At 30.9% G+C, this 8,394-nt stretch overlaps 1 non-coding gene and 2 pseudogenes across 1 annotated transcript; all 3 read left to right on the top strand.

Annotated features, from left to right (window-relative positions):
- Nucleotides 1-3,155: 3,155 nt before the first annotated feature.
- Nucleotides 3,156-5,145, top strand: LOC129252829 (small subunit ribosomal RNA). Its single transcript, XR_008583665.1, has one exon. It is a non-coding gene; the product is annotated as a small subunit ribosomal RNA (ribosomal RNA).
- Nucleotides 5,146-5,734: 589 nt separating this feature from the next.
- LOC129252826 (5.8S ribosomal RNA) lies at nt 5,735-5,915 on the top strand (annotated as a pseudogene).
- A 442-nt stretch (nt 5,916-6,357) lies between these two features.
- LOC129252827 (large subunit ribosomal RNA) overlaps nt 6,358-8,394 on the top strand; it is a 4,186-nt pseudogene continuing 2,149 nt past the window's right edge.

Here is an 8,394-nt window from a genome sequence, read left to right as displayed (position 1 = left end):
CTCGAATTTAAGCCATATTAAACTGGTAATATTGTGATTTTATGCCTGGTTTTCCATACGTTAGTTTAAATAGAAAAAATTTTCGAATATATATACATATATGAAGAATCTATATTCTAATACTAACATGTTATGGAATATAACCTTGGCATATTGGCACTAAAATATATAATAAAGACATTTCAAATCAAACTGAAATGTATTGAAATGAATTTTTCCCATACATTTTTGACAATGTGAGGTGTGCATGGCAAAAAACACTCACGGTGAAGGCATGTGAAATAATATGAAAATATCAAAAGTTAACTAACCAATGATATTGAAGCATATAAATCGAATCATAACTATATGAAACTCGAATTTAAGCCATATTAAACTGGTAATATTGTGATTTTATGCCTGGTTTTCCATACGTTAGTTTAAATAGAGAGTTATGGAATATAACCTTGGCATATTGGCACTAAAATATATAATAAAGACATTTCAAATCAAACTGAAATGTATTGAAATGAATTTTTCCCATACATTTTTGACAATGTGAGGTGTGCATGGCAAAAAACACTCACGGTGAAGGCATGTGATATAATATGAAAATATCAAAAGTTAACTAACCAATGATATTGAAGCATATAAATCGAATCATAACTATATGAAACTCGAATTTGAGCCATATTAAACTGGTAATATTGTGATTTTATGCCTGGTTTTCCATACGTTAATTTAAATAGAAAAAAATTCTCGAATATATATACATATATGAAGAATCTATATTCTATACTAACATTTTATGGAATATAACCTTGGCATATTGCCATTAAAATATATAATAAAGACATTTCAAATCAAACTGAAATGTATTGAAATGAATTTTTCCCATACATTTTTGACAATGTGAGGTGTGCATGGCAAAAAACACTCACGGTGAAGGCATGTGAAATAATATGAAAATATCAAAAGTTAACTAACCAATGATATTGAAGCATATAAATCGAATCATAACTATATGAAACTCGAATTTAAGCCATATTAAACTGGTAATATTGTGATTTTATGCCTGGTTTTCCATACGTTAGTTTAAATAGAAAAAATTTTCGAATATATATACATATATGAAGAATCTATATTCTAATACTAACATGTTATGGAATATAACCTTGGCATATTGCCATTAAAATATATAATAAAGACATTTCAAATCAAACTGAAATGTATTGAAATGAATTTTTCCCATACATTTTTGACAATGTGAGGTGTGCATGGCAAAAAACACTCACGGTGAAGGCATGTGAAATAATATGAAAATATCAAAAGTTAACTAACCAATGATATTGAAGCATATAAATCGAATCATAACTATATGAAACTCGAATTTAAGCCATATTAAACTGGTAATATTGTGATTTTATGCCTGGTTTTCCATACGTTAGTTTAAATAGAAAAAATTTTCGAATATATATACATATATGAAGAATCTATATTCTAATACTAACATGTTATGGAATATAACCTTGGCATATTGGCACTAAAATATATAATAAAGACATTTCAAATCAAACTGAAATGTATTGAAATGAATTTTTCCCATACATTTTTGACAATGTGAGGTGTGCATGGCAAAAAACACTCACGGTGAAGGCATGTGAAATAATATGAAAATATCAAAAGTTAACTAACCAATGATATTGAAGCATATAAATCGAATCATAACTATATGAAACTCGAATTTAAGCCATATTAAACTGGTAATATTGTGATTTTATGCCTGGTTTTCCATACGTTAGTTTAAATAGAAAAAATTTTCGAATATATATACATATATGAAGAATCTATATTCTAATACTAACATGTTATGGAATATAACCTTGGCATATTGGCACTAAAATATATAATAAAGACATTTCAAATCAAACTGAAATGTATTGAAATGAATTTTTCCCATACATTTTTGACAATGTGAGGTGTGCATGGCAAAAAACACTCACGGTGAAGGCATGTGATATAATATGAAAATATCAAAAGTTAACTAACCAATGATATTGAAACATATAAATCGAATCATAACTATATGAAACTCGAATTTGAGCCATATTAAACTGGTAATATTGTGATTTTATGCCTGGTTTTCCATACGTTAGTTTAAATAGAAAAAAATTCTCGAATATATATACATATATGAAGAATCTATATTCTATACTAACATTTTATGGAATATAACCTTGGCATATTGCCATTAAAATATATAATAAAGACATTTCAAATCAAACTGAAATGTATTGAAATGAATTTTTCCCATACATTTTTGACAATGTGAGGTGTGCATGGCAAAAAACACTCACGGTGAAGGCATGTGATATAATATGAAAATATCAAAAGTTAACTAACCAATGATATTGAAGCATATAAATCGAATCATAACTATATGAAACTCGAATTTGAGCCATATTAAACTGGTAATATTATGATTTTATTCCTGGTTTTCCATACGTTAGTTTAAATAGAAAAAATTTTCGAATATATATACATATATGAAGAATCTATATTCTATACTAACATGTTATGGCATATTGGTGTTATTGTATTTTATTCCTGGTTTTCTATAGTTAGTTTAAATAGAAATAAATTTTTGAATTCAAAATTTTATATTCTATACTAGCATTACATAGAAATTATCCTCAACTGTTTGTTTCTTGTATAAATACAGGAAATTAAACAGATGATGAAGAGAAAAAAATAAGAAAAACAAAAATTTATAAGAAAAATTAAATTTTAAACAAAGGAAAAGAGGAGAAAATTTTTTCAATCATATATATTTATGATTAAAAAATAGAATTATGAAATTATTAATTTCAATTCAAAGAGAAAAATTATGTAATATATGAAATTATTACATTAAAAATGCATTTGAAAAAAAAGTAAAATGTTATTAAGAATGATAAATTATTTGAAAATTGGCAAATATTAAGAAGAAATATCGTTCTTATATTTTTATATAAAATATATAATATAGAGAACGAAAATTCTTTTTCATAAAAAACGGTTTTTGAATTTTGATAAGAAAAGCTAAAGGGGGGTCGCCCCTTTACTTTTTATATACACCGTAATTTATGAAATTTTCAAATATGAAAAACAAAGAAAAATATATAAATAAAAATATTATTCTGGTTGATCCTGCCAGTAGTTATATGCTTGTCTCAAAGATTAAGCCATGCATGTCTAAGTACAAACAAATTAAAAGTGAAACCGCAAAGGCTCATTATATCAGTTATGGTTCCATAGATCGTTAACAGTTACTTGGATAACTGTGGTAATTCTAGAGCTAATACATGCAATATAAACACGGACCTTATGGAACGTGTGCTTTTATTAGACTAAAACCAAGCGATCATTTGATCGTTAAATTGGTTGAACTCTAGATAACTTGCAGATCGTATGGTCCCGTACCGACGACAGATCTTTCAAATGTCTGCCCTATCAACTTTTGATGGTAGTATCTAGGACTACCATGGTTGCAACGGGTAACGGGGAATCAGGGTTCGATTCCGGAGAGGGAGCCTGAGAAACGGCTACCACATCTAAGGAAGGCAGCAGGCGCGTAAATTACCCACTCCCAGTTCGGGGAGGTAGTGACGAAAAATAACAATACAGGACTCATATCCGAGGCCCTGTAATTGGAATGAGTACACTTTAAATCCTTTAACAAGGACCTATTGGAGGGCAAGTCTGGTGCCAGCAGCCGCGGTAATTCCAGCTCCAATAGCGTATATTAAAGTTGTTGCGGTTAAAACGTTCGTAGTTGAATTTGTGCTTCATACGGGTAGTACAACTATATATTGTGGTATGTACATTACCTTATGTATGTAAGCGTATTACCGGTGGAGTTCTTATATATAATTAATACAATGTATTTTTTATATATTCCTCCTATTTAAACCTACTTCAGTGCTCTTCATCGAGTGTTGTTGTGGGCCGGTACAATTACTTTGAACAAATTAGAGTGCTTAAAGCAGGCTCCAAATGCCTGAATATTTTGTGCATGGAATAATGAAATAAGACCTCTGTTCTACTTTCATTGGTTTTTAGATCAAGAGGTAATGATTAATAGAAGCAGTTTGGGGGCATTAGTATTACGACGCGAGAGGTGAAATTCTTGGACCGTCGTAAGACTAACTTAAGCGAAAGCATTTGCCAAAGATGTTTTCATTAATCAAGAACGAAAGTTAGAGGTTCGAAGGCGATCAGATACCGCCCTAGTTCTAACCATAAACGATGCCAGCTAGCAATTGGGTGTAGCTACTACTATGGCTCTCTCAGTCGCTTCCCGGGAAACCAAAGCTTTTGGGCTCCGGGGGAAGTATGGTTGCAAAGCTGAAACTTAAAGGAATTGACGGAAGGGCACCACCAGGAGTGGAGCCTGCGGCTTAATTTGACTCAACACGGGAAAACTTACCAGGTCCGAACATAAGCGTGTAAGACAGATTGATAGCTCTTTCTCGAATCTATGGGTGGTGGTGCATGGCCGTTCTTAGTTCGTGGAGTGATTTGTCTGGTTAATTCCGATAACGAACGAGACTCAAATATATTAAATAGATGCTTTCAGGATTATGATGTTGAAACTTATATAGCCTTCTTTCATGCGTACATCTTGAATGTACAAGTGTTTGAATGTGTTTATATAAGTGGAGTCGTACCTGTTGGTTTGTCCCATTATAAGGACACTAGCTTCTTAAATGGACAAATTGCGTCTAGCAGTAACGAGATTGAGCAATAACAGGTCTGTGATGCCCTTAGATGTCCTGGGCTGCACGCGCGCTACAATGAAAGTATCAACGTGTATTTCCTAGACCGAGAGGTCCGGGTAAACCGCTGAACCACTTTCATGCTTGGGATTGTGAACTGAAACTGTTCACATGAACTTGGAATTCCCAGTAAGTGCGAGTTATTAACTCGCATTGATTAAGTCCCTGCCCTTTGTACATACCGCCCGTCGCTACTACCGATTGAATTATTTAGTGAGGTCTCCGGACGTGATCACTGTGACGCCTCGTGTGTCACGGTTGTTTCGCAAAAGTTGACCGAACTTGATTATTTAGAGGAAGTAAAAGTCGTAACAAGGTTTCCGTAGGTGAACCTGCGGAAGGATCATTATTGTGTTCCATATCCGTAAGAAAAACAAACAAACAAACAAACAAACAGACAAGCAAACAAACGAACAAAAAGAAAAAAAAAAAAAAAAAAAAAAAGAAAAAAAAAAAATTTATATAATTATTTTGAATCCATAATTCTTTTTATTCTTTTTCATTCAATTTGTGATCCATCAATTATATCATATTAAATATAATATATGATGGTACATTTTGTAATGTTTTTTCTTATTTTTTTCTTTTAAAAACCTTTAAACATGAAAATAAAAAGTTGTACTTATTATTCATTTGATTGAATGATAAGTTAATTTGTTCACAATAACAAAAGTGGTATATATTTATTATATTATTATATATACATAAAATGATTAAAAAAATACAAAATAATTGAATCATAATAAATACCACCACTGTATTATTGTTGAACTAAGACATTCGCAACTTAATAAAAATGTTTAGAGTTAAATATATTTGATATATATTATTGAAAGAAAATCAATTTATATATTATTAATATTATTTAATTTTACTCTTTCAATTAATATATGCAAAAAAAAATTGACATTTGTTATAAATAAAAATAAATAAAAAAATACTCTAAGCGGTGGATCACTTGGCTCATGGGTCGATGAAGAACGCAGCAAACTGTGCGTCATCGTGTGAACTGCAGGACACATGAACATCGACATTTTGAACGCATATCGCAGTCCATGCTGTTATGTACATTAAATTCAATTTTAAAGTACTGCTTGGACTACATATGGTTGAGGGTTGTAAGACTATGCTAAATAAGTTGCTTATTCTTTTATAAAAATAATTGAATTTAAGCAAATGTGTATATTATTGGATTTTAAATAATTCATAATATTAATAGCAAAAAAAATAAAGATATATAATGAATTTTATTTATTATATATTCTTTAAAAAAAAAATCCTCTCAAATAAAATGAAATGATGAAAATATTGAATCTAAGTATTCTTTACAAAAAATTTTCATATTATTTATATATATATATAAAATAATAATTTATATATGTAATTAAAAGGAGGAATGTCTAGCATAAAAATTAAATTTTTTATTCTAGGATTGCCTCATTTTACATTATTATTATTTTTATATATTTACAATATATAAAAGGAGAAAAGAAAAATAGAGATGAAAAGATGATATAATTTTTTTATTAAATTGTGAGAAGATAAAAAAAGAATATTAAAACAACCTCAACTCATATGGGATTACCCCCTGAATTTAAGCATATTAATGAGGGGAGGAAAAGAAACTAACAAGGATTTTCTTAGTAGCGGCGAGCGAAAAGAAAATAGTTCAGCACTAAGTCACTTTGTCTATATGTCAAATGTGAGATGCAGTGTATGGAATATCTTAATATCTAGTATGAGAAATTAACGATTTAAGTCCTTCTTAAATGAGGCCATTTACCCATAGAGGGTGCCAGGCCCGTATAACGTTAATGATTACTAGAAAGATATTTCCAAAGAGTCGTGTTGCTTGATAGTGCAGCACTAAGTGGGTGGTAAACTCCATCTAAAACTAAATATAACCATGAGACCGATAGTAAACAAGTACCGTGAGGGAAAGTTGAAAAGAACTCTGAATAGAGAGTTAAATAGTACGTGAAACTGCTTAGAGGTTAAGCCCGATGAACCTGAATATCCATTATGAAAAATTCATCATTAAATAATTAAAAAAATAATGTGCATTTTTTTCATATAAGGACATTGTAATCTATTAACATAATAAAGTATTTATCAAAAGATCATTGGTGATATTAAGTTTATTTAAATTAATTTGCTTTTTAAGCATATTAACATAAAATAAATACTAATGATTTGATAAAGTGTTGATAGATTTTATTATATATAATGCTAAAATTCATTTTTTGAATTTTACAAAAAATTTAATATCTATGATATTAATATTTATTTGTATGCATTTATATGATTAACAATGCGAAAGATTCAGGATACCTTCGGGACCCGTCTTGAAACACGGACCAAGGAGTCTAACATATGTGCAAGTCATTGAGTTATATTAAACTTAATGGCATAATTAACTTAACTTAAATATAATGGGATTAATTTTTAGTCTATTTTTTAATAAATAGTCAATTAATTCAATCCCGGGGCGTTCCATATAGTTATGTATAATGATAATTTATTATTATTTATACCTCTAACTGGAGCGTACCTTGAGCATATATGCTGTGACCCGAAAGATGGTGAACTATACTTGATCAGGTTGAAGTCAGGGGAAACCCTGATGGAAGACCGAAACAGTTCTGACGTGCAAATCGATTGTCAGAATTGAGTATAGGGGCGAAAGACCAATCGAACCATCTAGTAGCTGGTTCCCTCCGAAGTTTCCCTCAGGATAGCTGGTGCATTTAAAAATTATATAAAATAATCTTATCTGGTAAAGCGAATGATTAGAGGCCTTAGGGTCGAAACGATTTTAACCTATTCTCAAACTTTAAATGGGTAAGAACCTCACCTTTCTTGATATGAAGGTTGAGGTTATGATATAATGTGCCCAGTGGGCCACTTTTGGTAAGCAGAACTGGCGCTGTGGGATGAACCAAACGTAATGTTACGGTGCCTAAATTAACAACTCATGCAGATACCATGAAAGGCGTTGGTTGCTTAAAACAGCAGGACGGTGGACATGGAAGTCGTAATCCGCTAAGGAGTGTGTAACAACTCACCTGCCGAAGCAACTAGCCCTTAAAATGGATGGCGCTTAAGTTGTATACCTATACATTACCGCTAAAGTAGATGATTTATAAAACAATTTCGATTGATTTATAAATTTTGAAACTTTAGTGAGTAGGAGGGTACAATAGTGTGCTTAGAAGTGTTTGGCGTAAGCCTGCATGGAGCCGCTATTGGTACAGATCTTGGTGGTAGTAGCAAATAATCGAATGAGACCTTGGAGGACTGAAGTGGAGAAGGGTTTCGTGTGAACAGTGGTTGATCACGAGTTAGTCGGTCCTAAGTTCAAGGCGAAAGCCGAAAATTTTCAAGTTTTTAATAAAAAAAAATATTAATAAAAATATATTTAAAAATAATTAAAATACTTGAATTATTTTGAACGAAAGGGAATACGGTTCCAATTCCGTAACCTGTTGAGTATCCGTTTGTTATTAAAAATGGGCCTTGTGCTCATCCTGGCAACAGGAACGACCATAAAGAAGCCGTCGAGAGATATCGGAAGAGTTTTCTTTTCTGTTTTATAGTC

Source organism: Anastrepha obliqua, unplaced genomic scaffold, assembly GCF_027943255.1.
Source record: "Anastrepha obliqua isolate idAnaObli1 unplaced genomic scaffold, idAnaObli1_1.0 ptg000398l, whole genome shotgun sequence".
Lineage (NCBI taxonomy): Eukaryota > Metazoa > Arthropoda > Insecta > Diptera > Tephritidae > Anastrepha > Anastrepha obliqua.
This window is presented reverse-complemented; position numbering and strand designations above follow the sequence as displayed.